This window comes from Cryptomeria japonica, chromosome 8 (assembly GCF_030272615.1).
Source record: "Cryptomeria japonica chromosome 8, Sugi_1.0, whole genome shotgun sequence".
Lineage (NCBI taxonomy): Eukaryota > Viridiplantae > Streptophyta > Pinopsida > Cupressales > Cupressaceae > Cryptomeria > Cryptomeria japonica.
Genome location: NC_081412.1, coordinates 215,003,298 through 215,019,004, shown reverse-complemented (window position 1 = coordinate 215,019,004; position 15,707 = coordinate 215,003,298).

Sequence of the window (15,707 nt, the reverse complement as noted above, 5' to 3'; positions counted from 1 at the left end):
TTTCTATTCTATGGTTTGATGTAAACTGATTTGTGGGTATGCAACCCTTTCTAGGGTCAGTGTCCTAGACAGTTTCTCTGCGGTTGCCACCCACAATGGTAGCGCTTAAGCGAAGGCTCAAGATGGCCTATTGCTTGTGGCCTAAAAAAACAAACTAGATCCTAATACTTATCATGAGCGCCACCCAATTGTAAATCACCAATATCCCTTCAAGATAAAAAAGAAATCAATTTCATGAGAGCATTTAACTTGACCATCCCTAAAAGGGGGTTTACTATGGTTTATCTCAACAGATGTGAAAATCATTTAAAAGTTATCTTATTAAATTATCGATCCAAGGGGGATTACCTGCCCCTTGGATTTTAACTTCCAAGTGTCCCTTATTACTCCCCGATGATTTATAGGGACAATGCCACAGACGTCGTTAATGCAGCTTTATTAGGTGTTAAGTGTAGTAGTTCAACACGATGGCATTACTCGTAAGCGTGACCCAGAGGCACCGTATATACCGAACGCTGCTAATTTTGGTTTTCCAACTTCCTTTGTTTAGTTTCTAACTAAGAGCTTATGAACATCATGCTTGAAATACCATTATGAAATGGATGTACATAATTTAAAATTTAAATACTTTTTGAAAAAAAGAGAAATATCATTATTCTACAATTAAATGAATTAATACATGTATCGGCATGGTAATGATAATTGTGAACTTACAAGTAATTGCATGAAGATAAGGAATACGAAATAATAATAATGCAATGCAAAAGTAACATCATTTACATACAAAATGCAGAAATGTTTTCTCTTATCGCGAGACTAATTAATTATAAGGTTACAATTTTCCCATGAGTGATTAACTTATAATTTTTTTGAAATTTTTGGGTCAAATCGAAATAATAATAAGACTTACTTGTTTTCAAAATCGTGGATCAAATAATCCAATAATTCCCTAAAGGAATCGAAACAATACTTTGAATTCAAACTTTTTACTAATTTTAAGAAAAATAAAGTTAACTAAACAATTGTATAAAGTAAAAAAAATTAACTTAAATTTAACTTAAAAAAATAATTTAAATTTTTAATTAAAAAAATGATTTTTAAAAGTTTTATCAAATTTATTCCTTAGCAATGAATTGCTTTTAAGTGTAGTAATTAGGGGAAGGTGGGGACCACGGGTCCCATCATCCCCTGCGGTCTTGCATGCGCATGCCCGTAGGGAATGAGGGGGCCGCGTGGTCCCCTCCACTCCCCTGCGGCCACTTATAGCGACCGCAGGGTAGTGGGGGGTACCATTAAACCCGCGGTTTTCAAAACTGCCGCCCTACGAAATCTCATTTTTCGAAAAACATGCAACATAAATGCGGTATGCTATGGCGTTAGTATTATTATATTAACATTGGAATATTCATTATCTATATATATATATGTATATATATGTATATATATGTATATATATATATATATTCTAATTTTTTTTTTTAATTAATTTAAATAGGTACAGAAACTAGATTTTTGATAAAAGGATAAAAAAAATACTGAAGTAAAACAATAAGGATCCATTCATAGGGTGAATAATCTAGGAAGTTACAAATAAACAATCCAGGAAGATGAAAGATAGATGATTATGCTAGGAGGTGTAATCTCATAAAATTTATAGAGATAAACTTTTATTCTCAGAGATAGACAATCCAGATACAATATTTGTTTCCAGCCATGAAGATAAATGAATTATGCTGGTAAATGCAAGCTCATAAAGTGTGTTTTTTTTTATATTTTCAATCTAAAACCTACAGAGATAAATTTATATTTTGCTTCTTCACAGAGAGTTATTTCACAGAGATAGAAAGAATTAATCATACAGATTTAAATATTACAGGGAGAAATTTAGAATAATCACAGTAAAATCTCAAACCAGACACAGAGGAAATAATCATTGCGAAATCTCTTTAAAGGATGAGATTTAGATAAAAAATAACCAGAGAGATGATTCTAGAGAAAATAAAGATGGTTCTAATTTAGTTCTTCAGCAAGAAGCAATCTAAAACTTAATAAGAATTTTTTTTTTTTTTTTTTTTACGATTTAATCTAATTCCTATCAAAAATTTGAAATATATGGATCTAACTTCTTAAACAATGGATCTAATGGATCTAATTCTTATCAAGAATCTGAAAATAAATGGATCTAATTCTCATCGAATTTTGAAACAATTCATTCTAATTTCTTAAACAATTTAATCTACTCCTCAAAAATTTGAAACTAATGTATCTAATTCTTATCAAGAATTTGAAACAAATGAATCTAATTCTTAAACAAATTAATCTACTTATTATCAAAAATTTGAAACTAATGGATCTAATTTCTTAAACAAATTAATCTAATCTAAATTGCAGCAAGAATAAGATGCATGAAAAACTAAATTTGAAAGAACCTGGGTGCTTGAAAATGGTGTGGAATCCTCTATGAATCTCCCTTGATCCTCCAAACTTGAAGAGAAGTCCTCCCAAGCAAAAATCTTAGCTGAAAAATGAAAATTGACTACAAAAGAAAAATTTACTTGAAGAATTTCTTATGGAATAACCAACTCCTCTTTTTGAAAACTTGTACATCTTTTATAAGAAAAAACTCCAAATTCCACTACCTAATTTTTAATTAAAAAATAGAGATTCTCTCCTAATTTGGCCTTCATGCAAATTGATTAGACTTAATGGGAGGAGTTACATGCAAGGTGGTGGAGAAGCCTCTAGAAGCTTCTTATTTCTCCTACAACATGTGCCATAATTTGGGTGAGGAAATTTAAATAAAAAATAAAAAAAAAGTATATTTTCCATGTGTGTGTGTGATTTATTATTTTTTATTCCTTTATAATATTCATTCAATAGTTTATCCAAAAGAAATATAATAGAGTTTGTATTTAAATCAAAAGGTGATAAAGGAGGGTTGTGACATGAGAGATCCACAGGTTGGGTTGTCTAGCTTGGGGTTATTCAAAGTTGGATTCAGAATGAGAAATTCTCCAACCCCGCAGAATAGCATCTGGTAGTTAGATGTAGGGAAGTTGGTAGTTCCAGGAGTATTCATGGATATTTTTCTATTGACTCAAATTGCACATAATTATGATCCAGTCAAAAGGAGAATTAGGGATATAAATGGGAAAGCCCTCATTGAAATCAATAGTGAGGAATTTAGAAGTGCTTTTGGGCTTAATGAGTTTACCAATTTTTTTGAACCCATTAACTTCAAATCATTAGCTCAAGTATACAGTGCACAGAGGAACCACCTTAGAAATGGGCCTCTTAAGGAATTTTTTGTGAAGATAGGTGGGTTGACAGTTGTAGGACCCAACACTGAAGAGCCCTTCTCATTGAATCTGTTCACCCTTAGAGATAAGGGAATGTATTGGTCACCTTGCCAGATTTTGTGAGAGGATGCTAAGGCAAATATGCCCAATCACTACATGCTATGATTGCTCAGATTTTGAATCCTTCTCTTGCAATGACATTTGATTATGCTTATTTTATTATTGATGCTATCCATGGAGGGTTGATAGGAATAAAAAATGGGAAGGTGGAGAGGCCTTTTGGATGGTATTCACTCCTCATGCATCTATTTCTATTGAAAGGTGGTGATTATTTCACAAGTGGAATGGACCTTATAAAAGAGAAAGAGGGAGAAATGATGCCAGTGCAACTATGGAGTATTGTGCTATCATGGGATAGAGATGATGCGAGTTTCTTAAAATGTGATAAATATTTTGCATCAAAGATTAGGACTCTCCTCTGCTTAGAAAACCCAAGAATCCCCAAGATTCTTTTGGAATTTATTAGACCAAAAGAATTTGTAGAAAGTATAAAGATTGTCCATAATTGGGGTGATACTTATTTATACCCTATCTCCACAGTTTTCAGATTTTTTGGTTTCAGAGGCACTCCATTCTTATTGCCCTATCAGGTCCCTCTCAATGTGGGAATTACAGAAGTCCTTAGACAAATTGGTAGTGTACAAGAGGCAGAGCTGATAGGCAGGGGTAAAGGGACTATTTTCCCTACGGTTACCATAGCCCACCAATTTGTAATAACTAAAGGAGGTTGGAATTGTTTTGAGGATTTTATCAAACCTTAAAATTTGTCTACTACAATATCCAGGTGTGCCGATCTAGAAGACTTCTTCAAAGACATGTTTAGAAAGAGAGCAGTGTGCAGAGTTAGACCCTGTTGTCTTCAAAATCTGATTCCCTTTAACATCCTTAAAATAATATGGTTAAACTTGGTGCATAAGAGACATTAAAGATAAGGAAATTCTAAAGACAACATATGACAAGGTTTGATTGAACCTTCTACACTTCGAACTTGCTCAAAGCCCAGGTGGGTATACCTTTGTGAATTGAATTCACACTTTCAAACATAAACCCACATCAAACCAGTCCAGAAAACCAATGGATCTATTCACCTTGAAATCAACTGAAAACAAAGAATGGAAATTATACTTAAATTCAACATTTCAATCAACAAAACATGCAATAAACAACTTCAATCAATACCAGTGCCTTATCCAAGGTCACAGAGTCATCTAAACTCAAATAAGACTCCTCAAACAAAACATCTTTATGCGTCCCATTGGCTTGGTTTCTATTAGTCCTTGTATATGCTTGACACCTACAAGAATTCATGCATTCCAAATTAAGCTATGATCATCAAAATTCAAAGTCTCTTCCAAAGAGTTTACTGGTATGAGTGATCCCCACATCTTTAATTTCCCTCCTAAAGAGAAAAGGTAACGAACACTTCTACTAAAATTTCTTTGCAATTCCATTCAAACAGAACAACCCTGGATTATTCAGAATGAAAACAGTAAACAAATTATAAACACACTTGAAGACTTAATTATAAACACCCTGGATTGACTTCTGAATTGCGAAAGCCATAATGTGACTTAATTTTCTCTATGTCTTGTATTGTCAAAACAAAGAAAGAAGCATCGTCTAAATCAATAATTCCTTTAACTCTTGCTGACAATTTAGCTTCTATCTCCTTAAGCCACATTTGTTTATCCTTTAATTGATCCGGGCTAGCAAAAACTCCTGGAAGCAACTCAAAAACATGATCAGTGTACTCCTTTTTGCACAAATTAACCTTCCTATCCACATTATCCACCTCCGTTGCTAATTGTACTAAGAATTTAGCGACATTAGAAGTGGATTTGATGATGGGATTGGCCCTTGCTTCATCATAGGATACACACATAAACTCTAAATCTTGCTCCCTAGGCCTCCATTTGTCAAAAATAGGCGTCAAAATGGTCTTGTCTCTCCTGAGCTCATTCCATATATCCATAATTTTACCTACATTGTTGTAGAGCAATGAGGCATTTATTGTATTTGCAAAACTGGAAATTGTAGCCCTTACTCTCTCCTCATACTTCTTTGCATATAAGGCCTGAGCTTGTTTCAAGTTTTCTAATTCTTGAGGAGTAATTTCAACCATTTGAGAGCTGGAGGGTGCTGGAGATGGTGGAAACTCAATGATAGGGCTAGTAGGTGGAGGTCTTGCAGGAGAAGAGGAGATCATCAGTGTTGAAGACTCACCTTGATGGTATTGTCTAGTCAACTGGCTTTGTAGCTTGGCAATGATGCTATCCTTACCTCTTACCTCCTCCTTGGCATTGTTATAGGCCTTCAAAATTGTTTCCAACTTGACTTGGAGGGCCTCTTTCTCTTTGGCTTCCTTCTCTGCTACTGCAACACTAAATTTTGCAGTCTCTAACATAGTGCTAGCAACCTCCACTACTCCTGTACTCTGCACTCTCTTCACCATCATCCCACCAAGGTAACTTGACCCTGGGGTGTCTTTGCTTTTCTTACTCTAATTTCTCTTGAGAGACCACATGACGAGTGCAGCATTATCCTTGTTGAAAGTAATCCCCTCCATGGGTTTAGTCTCTTTTCTCACTACATCTAGTACCAGGGCATCTGCTATATCCCATTCGGGTAGAATAAGCAATCCAGCTTGTGCTACCATATCTCTTCCCTGCTCAGGGGTGATGGTTTTGAATTCTTCCATCATCTCTTGCTTTATTTCCTCTTCTACCAGGGCTGGATCTTTATTAGGTTGCTCAGCCTTTCTCTTTTCACATCTAGCATTATATTTATCTATGTGCTGTTTCCATATAAACTGCATAAATGCTTCTGATGTGACCAAATTGTTATTTGCTAAGAAGGCATTACTTGCTTGCTTTATCTCAGGATCCCACTCCTGGCCTTTGAGTTCAGTGGTAGTGATATCCATTTCAGCAGCAATTTGTTCTTCTGGCATTCCTTCCTCTACTTCATCATAAGTGTAGGCAATTTCCCCTAGACTACCTAACTGTAGGAGTTGCTCAGCTGCTGCTTGCTCATTTCCTATATGGATTGGGGATTGGGATGTGGAATACAAAGGTGTATCTGATTGTACTTTTTTCCCCATCCTTTGCTTCTTTGGCCTTTCTTGGATGTCAATGACATCTTTTATCTTCCTCTTTCCTTTGGAGGTAGAGGGCTCCCCTGTTGTAGGCATCAGCACACTATAACTGGATTTCTTATGCAGTGTATAATCACCGGGAGGGATTGCTTTGCTGGAAGCTGACCTACTTAGGATCATTCTTGCCTTCTCAGGGTTGCTTTTGATTACAGCTTCCCTCTTCTCCTTCAGGGTCTGCATCACATCTTCAAAGAAAACAATCAAAAACTTTATTTTCTCCTCTAGAGGGAAAAAGCTAGACAATGGGTCATAGCTGGCATCAAACTGATGCACAAAATTCAAGGCTTTCTTATAAGCCACCCACTTCTCTTTCCTTAGCTCATGCTCATCTAAATAAAACTCATTTCTGATGAGGTCTTCAGGAAACTAGAATTAATGAGGCCTACCTCTGCATGCTACCTTCTTTCTAAACATACCATTGAAGAAGTCTTCTCGATCAGCACACTTGGACACTGCAGTGGACAAATGATAAGGCTTGAGAAAATCCTCAAAGCAATTCCAGCCTCCCTTTGTTATTACAAATTGGTGGGCTATGGTAGCTGCAAGGAAAATAGTCCCTTTACCCCTGCCTGTCAACTTTGCCTCCTGTAAACCACCAATTTGTCTAAGGATCTCTGCAATTCCCACTTTGAGAGGGACCTGGTAAGGTAGAAAAAATGGGGTGCCTCTGAAACCAAACACTCTGAAAACTGTGGAGACTGGATACAAGTAAATGTCACCCCAGTTATGAACAATGTTTATGTTCTCTGCGAATTCTTTTGGTCTTATGAATTCCAGAAGAATTTTGGGGATTCTTGGGTTCTTAGAGTAGAGGAGAGTCCTTATCTTGGATGCAAAATATTTATCAAACTTCAAAAAACTGGCATCCTCTCTATCCCATGACAAAACAGTACTCCATAATTGTATCGGCATTTTTTCTCCTTCTTTCTCCTTAACAAGGTCCATTCCACTCGCAAAATAATCACCACCTTTGAAGAGAAAAAGATGCATCAGGAGTGAGTACCATCCGAAAGGCCTATCCACCTTTCCATTCTTGATTCCTATTAACCCTCCATGGATAGAATCAGCAATGAAAGAGCCTGTTGGGACTGATTAAAATTGAGTTAATTTTATAGGCCCATTTCAAATTTTTGCTCTGCATACCTAAATGAAGTCAGTTTGAATGGCCTAGTTAGCAAGGGGGTAAAATGGAGCCAGTTGATTTTCAGAGGGTAAGGCTCGAGATTCATGTCCCACACCTTTCATTGGCCTATTCAGTGTGTTGCAACTCTCAGAATTCAGTTTGGAGAAGTTTATCAAGTACCCATTTCGAGGGGTGAGCTGAAAGTGCATTCTAGGCACAAGTGCAAATTTTATTAAGTAGCCTACTTTGAGCGATTATATCTTTTTCCCTATTGATCATCATGAAGAAATTCAAAGTGTATTCAATTCTATGCATAAATGTGAGTCAGCCTACAAAATTTCAAGTCCTAACGAATCCGTTTGCTCCGTTTTCATAGCCAAATCCGTTTGTAGTTTGTGAGATTTGCACAAGTGTAAAAATGTCTCGGTAAATGTCATGTCAGAATGTTTGTTCCGGGCTAATTTTGGTATAAATGGTGAGCTACATTTCAAATTTCAAGCTTTTATCAATCCGTTTGATCGGTTTTCAAAAGGATTCATTTTGCCATCAAATTCAGTTATCCGCACTTCCAGTGTTAGATCAGTTAATGTAGCCATTTTGGTGAGCGCACCGTTTGCATCCTGTCAGTCCGGTGATCGAACTAACAATTCAAAGATTTAATATGTACTTAATGGTACCTATGTTCCGAATTTGAGGGCCTACGGAGGTCGTTTGGTATTTTTAAGAAAGGCATCATGTGTTGCCAGAACATTGACTTCATCAGATCCGCAGTGTCGACAAAGCCAGTTGGCCGTTTTCGGAAATTAATATCTCTTCACTCGGGAGTCATCTTGAGAAACCATTTGGTAGATGTCATCCTTGTATATCAAAGTACACGCTTGTCAGATGGCGAGCTCCAGAAAGGTGTTTTGACAAGTTTGAAAATTACGTCTTCGCGATTAAATGCGAAAATTGTGGCGTAATTGCCTGAAAGATGTCAAATGCAATTTTATGATCCGAAAATGGTGTCGATCGATTCCAGAGGTGTGTTTGAAGTTCCTAAAGCATTTCGAAGGCCAGTAGCTTGAAAACGAAATTTTTTTTAGTCAGACCCACTCTGGGGCCCGACTTGACTTGTTGCTCCAGGCATCTTTTCAGGCAAAGTTTTAATTGTTATTTTAAAATCATATGTTATATGATTCAAGGTTTAAAGTGAAAGCCAGATAGGAGGAGATTATGGACCCTAGCTTCTCACTAGACCATGAGTGGTGGTTCTTAGTCTTATTGTTTGGGAGCATGGTATGGAAAGAAGAATTTCAACTTTCATGGTGGTGTATGATATTAGCATTGCGGATTGGCATGGTTCTTAACTTTTCCAATTAGAGTCATTCAAGCAACTACAAATCAGCAACCTAAGTGAATCATTTATGATTTAAGAGTGAAGCCCAGTCATCTTGCTGAATATTGGGAACAACCTCCAAAGACGTCTCTCACGTGGTGTTTGAAGGAGCCTGCAGAAGCCATTGCTGGACGTGGAGAGTGTGAGAGCAAAAGAAAATTAGCAGCAAATGCCATTTTGTTTTCTCTATTGTGTGCGTGGCATTGGAGGTACCAAGTGCATTGAAACTCCCTTTGATAGCAGCTACAGCAGCAATAAACTTTCAGACAAATGCATTTGGCAGGTGTAAAGTGCAAATCCTATCCTCCAAAATCCTATCCTATCACGTGGGCATTAAATTTGGAGAGGCTCTTCCTTTTACTAGCAGGAGCAACGTTGGAGTTTATTGGCTGCAAAGGACTCCATTGAGTCTCAGGTGGCATGTTCAAGGGGGGGTTTTAAAGAGATTTTTTTTTTAAAAACAAAAACAAAATCTAAGCCAATGCAATGTGAATGAAGAAGGAGGCGTTTAAGAAGTTTCTATTTTAGAAGACTGGTAGCCATGAATAAAACCAAGAAAAAAGCTCCAAAGTGCGGCTACAGGCATAACGTTTTGTCCCACATTGGCTGGGCGAGAGCATTTTTTGGTATTTATATACAAGAACGCATTATACTATAATGTCTAAGCCATAAAGGCTTTTGACACAAGGTGCCCATGGGCGCCCAAGGCGGGCCCACACGTGAGCACATTTCTCGAGGTGATGGAAGAGTTGATTGGACAAAGACCAAGTGGACCCCACGTAGGCACGCTTCCCAAGGCAAAGAGGTGAAATTTTGCAGACAAAGGCCGGGTTAACAAGCGAGCATGTTCGAGAGAGATCAACGGCTCGCGTTATTTCGCGAAGGAAGATGCACGAAGTTTAAACCCCGCGAAATAGCGAGGATGAACGAGAGCCATCCATGTGGCATGTAGGTGGCGAGTACAGTCAGTGCTCCAGCAAGCGAGTCCCGGTGAGGTGGCACCCAGTGGCGATGACGTGGCATACAAGCAAGCAACTCAGTGGCGGTGATGTGGCCGACAAGTGGCAAAAGATGAGGTGTCATCCCAGGTGGCGCCCAGTAGACCCCATCAGCCAATCAGACCCCGCCACGTGGCAAGGCGTCAGACCACATATGGAGGCAAAAATCAAATTTTAAATGAATAAATGATATAGTTTAGACTATATTAAAATTCGAAATATTTAAATGACTGAGCACAAATGAGAATTAATTCGCCCAGGGTCTAAATTTTGGCCAAAATATAAAGTATTATATATCGCCGGAAAGCTCTCAGAGTGAGGAATCTGATTATGAAGTTAATTTTGACAAATGTGGGATATTTTAGAAGCAGTTTCCACAGGAACAAAATTCAGTTAGAGAGGAGAGACACTTAGCAATTTTCAGTTGTAGATTTGATTCTCTTCCCTCCTCTTCTTATTCCCCATTCTTCTCAGTTGTAGGGGTTCCAGTTTTTGAGAGATTTGCTCCAAGGAAGAAATCTGAAATTGCAGGTTCCAATGATGGCATCCTTTTATCAATGCAAATGACAGTGTGTTTGTTTATGTTTTCAGTGTTGTCTTTACTGTAGGTTAAGTTTCAGTTTGCAGGTTCACACATATGCAAGGCATGTGTGAGTTTCCATGAAATTGTCTCCAAAATGTACTCAGATTCATATAATTTCATATTATCAAGGATAATTTGAGTTGTCTCTTTTAGATTCCTCTAAGAGTGTAATGTTGTCTTTTGGGTATTCTTCAAGGAAGGATTTAAATCCTAAAGCCCAGCATTAATGATTTTGAATGCATATTGGATATCTACATATAAGTATGGTTTTGTGATAGAGCAAAGGATTGTATTAATGTAAGGCATTGATACATGAAAATTTAATGTTGAAAAGAACTTGCATCTGAGATTTCTCATCCAGTTTTATGCATGACTCTGTGGCCTGGATAAGGCACTGGTCTCTTGTAATATTGAAAGGTTGTCAGAACACCATTTAAAAATCCAAAATCAGAATATCTTTTATATTTTATGTTATGTGGAAGTGTCCCTCCATCTCATGATTCAAAATGTTGAGTTGCAAGTGTGGATCTATCCCATCTGCAGTTATCTCTTAGTTTTTGAACCTTTTGAGATCCATCTGCTTTTGATTGATGCAGTCTTGTGTGTAATAGGTCTAATTAAATGCATCAAAGGTATACCCGCCTAGGTTTTGCAGAGCCTGAAGAGTAGAAGGATTCATATCCTTGTCATGTTGTCCAAGCCCTGAGGTGTTTCATTGATTGAGATTGGCTATCTCATAGATAGATTTGCAGGTATACTTGGGTTATCACTTTTGGTGAACAACAGAGCCATAATCAAATGTAATTGCAAGAGAAGGATTCAAAATCTGAGCAATCATTAACAAGTAATGATTTGGCATATTTGCTTCAGTATCTTCTCCCAAAAGTTGGCAAAGTGCCCAATACATTCCTTTAGCCCGCAGGGTGAACATACTTAATAAAAAGGGCTCTTGTGTGTTTGGTCCTACAACTGTTAACCCTCCTATCTTCACAAAAAACTCCTTGAGAGGCCCGTTCCTGAGATGACTCCTCTGTGCACCGTAAACTTGGGCTAAGGATGTGAAATTTATAGGTTCTAGAAAATTGGTGAACTCATTAAGCCCAAAAGCTTTCTTGAATTCTTCAGCATTAATCTCAACAAGGGTTTTCCCATTTACATCCTGAATGCTTCTTGTGACTAGATCATAGTTGAGCGCAAATTGGGTCAGCAAATCCATGTCCATAAATACCCCTGGGACTACCAATTTCCCAACATCTAATTCCCAAATACTGTTTTGCGGGGCCAGGGAATTTCTCATTCCAAATCCAATCTTAAATAACCCCAACCCAGACAATCCAACCTGTGGGTCTCTCAACCAATTACCCTTGTCATATAGTCCTTATCCTATCTTTAAACGGGGAGCTATAGGCACTAATTCTTTTGCCTTTGATGCCTGATTAGTTGACAACGTCAACTGTTCTAAAAAATCATCACAGACACTCCTTTCTAAATAGGTAACTTTGCCAGAAAATTCTCTTTTAGGAGCCATTTTCAAAATGTAAGAAATGAATACCACTCTTAAACAATTTTGTGACAAATCAATTATCTTATCTAAAACACTACACAAGAATTGCTACACAAGAATACGAGAGAACCTGTTCTTCACTTGAAGGAATTTGCTCTGCAACTGAACTGAATTGTTTTGTACCTGAAGAAAATAACTCTACATCCACTCTTCTGCACTTTAAAAGATATCTTCACCCTGTTGATAGGAAATCAAATATTGTACTCAGGGTCTTAACTACAACATTGATTGCGCATGCTTCGATCGTCCCTTCAAAATTGAATTCATATGAGAATTCATATTTTTCACTCCAACAGGTCACAACATTCCTACAAGTGTTTCATTTTTCTCTTTCGCAACTTCATGAAGCATAACTATCGGGCAGCTTGATCCTGCAAAATAGCACCGACCGTCTGATCAAAAGAAACTTGATCGAGCGTTAGATTAACTAACAGCTTTGGCTCCATGTTGGGTGCCACTTTTCTATTGGCTATATGATACCATGTGGCACCCAACCATTGGCCTTGAAATTTCCTTTGCATTCCACTTGATACTGGCCGTGTGTCTTTCCTTTATACTACCGGTTCCACCTTGGCGGGCCCACAACTTTCTTCTAAGACCAGGTGTCACCGGACACATGGACGACTCTCATTCACTCTCGCTATTTCACGGGGTATAAAGATTGAGCACCTTACCCTTGCAAAATAGCACGGGCCATCAGATCATCTTTTAAATTGATCAACATGTAACTATCTGAAAAGGCTTTCGGGAGGGGTGGGCCCGCTGACTCATTGTGAACACCTGGCGTCCAGTCACCTTTGAAGCTGACTTGTCACTTTTTTTTATATGCCGAAAGAAAACCACAGGGCCCCAACAAACTCTTGACAATTGTATCCTCTATGTCCTCCATCATGACACATGGACCGCTCTCATTCACTCTCGCTATTTTGTGGGGTATAAAGAACGAGCACCTTACCCTTGCGAAATAGCACGGGCTGTCGAATCATCTTTTAAATTGATCGACATTTAACCATCTAAAAAGGCTTTCAGGAGGGGTGGGTCCACTGACTCACTATGAACACTTGGCGTCCAGTCACCTTCGGAGCTGACTTGTCACTTTTTCATTTGTTGAGAGAAAGCCACTGGGCTCCATTAAATTATTGATAGCTGTACCCGCTAGGTCATCTCCTAATTGTGACCTGACTCACCTCTGGGGCTTGCCTTTTAGCCATTAATCATGACCCACTAACTATTGTGACTTCTGCCGCGTGCTGCCATTTTACTCGCTATCATCAACCAGCTAGACCGTCTATGTGGCATGCCATGTCATTTTCGCAACTTCGCTGGTTTTAAATTACGCGTAACTTCACCTAGCGAAATAACGTGAGCCGTGGATCCACCCGCGAGATGCGCACTAGTTACTAGGCTCGACAACTTTAAGAGAAAAAGATATAAGGCATAAATTTTTTGATAAATTAACTTAACCACCTAGGCAAACAACAAGGGGGGACACTTCCTACGACCCCATGACACATTACTTAAGCGAATAAAGTAACGAAAGATTAGAAACCAGAGGGTTTAAAACAAACACAAGAGGATCTAAAATCAAAAAACCTTAAACCCTTGAGGTCTAGAACAAAGCTGAAGCATTCGAAACTGCACCCTGTTCAAAAATTTTAACAAACCATAGCCAATCATGGGAAAAGAAAAGCCCATTTTTAATCAGTCATAACAAACCCCATCAATTCCAGTTTCGTAAAGACCTCATTAGAAATGAGTTTGATCTAGATGAGCAGGAGCTAAGGAAGGAAAAATGGGTGGCTTATAAAAAGGCCTTAGATTTTGCACATCAGTTTGATGCTAGCTATGACCCATTGTCTAGCTTTTTCCCTTTTGAGGAGAAAATAAAGATCCTAATTGTTTGCTTTGAGGATGTGATGCAGACTCCAAAAGAAAAGAGGAAGGCCATGATTAAAAGCAACCATAAAAAGGCAAGAATGGTTTTAAGTAGGTCTACCTCCACTAGAGAAATCCCTCCTAGCGACTATACATTGCACAAGAAGTCTAATTATAGTGTGCTGATGCCTACAACAGGGGAGCCCTCTACTTCCAAAGGAAAGAGGAAGATACAAGATGTCATTGACATCCAAGAGAACCCAAAGAAGCAAAGAGTAGGAAAAGAAGTACAATCTGATACACCCTTGTACTCTCCATCCCAATCCCCTACTCACATGAGAGATGAACAGGCAACAGCTGAACAACTGATACAGTTAGGTAGTCTAGGAGAAATAGCCTACACTTATGATGAAGTAGAAGAGGAAATGCTAGAAGAGCCCCTTGCTGCTGAAATGAACATCACTAGCAATGAATTTAAGGGCCAGGAGTGGGATCCTGAGATCAAACAGGATAGTGATAACTTCCTGGCTGACAACAATTTTGTTACATCAAGAGCATTTATGTAGTTTGTATGGAAGCCAAATATAGATAAATACAATGCAAGATGTGAGAACAAAAAAGGTGAGCAACCTCACAAAGAGCCAGCTCTGGTAGAGGAGGAAATAAAGCAAAAAATGATGGATGAGTTTAAGACCATCACTACTGAGCAAGGAAGAGATATGGTGGCACAAGATGGAGTACTTATTCTCCTTTAGTGGGACATAGCAGATGCCCTGTTACTGGAGGTAGTGAGAAAAGAAACCAAGCCCATGGAGGGAATCACTTTTAGCAAAGAATAATGCTGCACTTGTCATGTGGTCTCTCAAGAGAGATGAGAATAAGAGAAGTAAGGACTCCCCAAGGTTAAGCTACCTTGGTGGAATGATAGTGAAGAGAGTGCAGAACACAAGGGTGGTGGAAGCTACTAGCACTGTGCTAGAGACTACAAAATTTAGTGTTGTAGTAGCAGAAAGGGAGGCTAAGGAAAAAGAAGACCTCCAAGTCAAGTTGGAGACAATTTTGAAGGCTTATAACAGTGCTAAGGAAGAGGTAAGAGGTAAAGATAGCATCATTGCTATGCTGCAAAGCCAGTTGATAGGACAGTACCATCAACATGAGTCTTCAACACCGATGATCTCCTCTTCTCCTACAAGACCTCCACCTACCGGCCCCATCATTGAGTTCCCACCATCTCTAGCACCTTCTAGCTCCCAAATGGTTGACATTACTCCTCAAGAATTAGAGAATCTAAAACAAGCTCAGGCCTTGTATGAAAAGAAGTATGAGGAAAGAGTAAGGGCTACCATTTCAAGTTTTGCAGATACCATGAGTGCCTCACTATTATATAACAACATAAGCAAGATTTTGGATATGTGGAATGAGCTTAATGGAGATAAGGCCATTTTGACACCTATTTTTGACAAGTGGAAGCCTAGAGAGTAGGACTTGGAGCTTATTTGTGTATCTTATGATGAAGCAGGGGCTGATCCTATCATCAAATCCACTTTTGACACCACCAAGGACTTAGTAAAATTGGCAGAAGGGGTGGATAATGCTGATAGGAAAATCATCTTGTACAAGAAGGAGTATACTGATCAGGTTTTTGAATTACTCCCAAGAGTTTTTGTCATCCC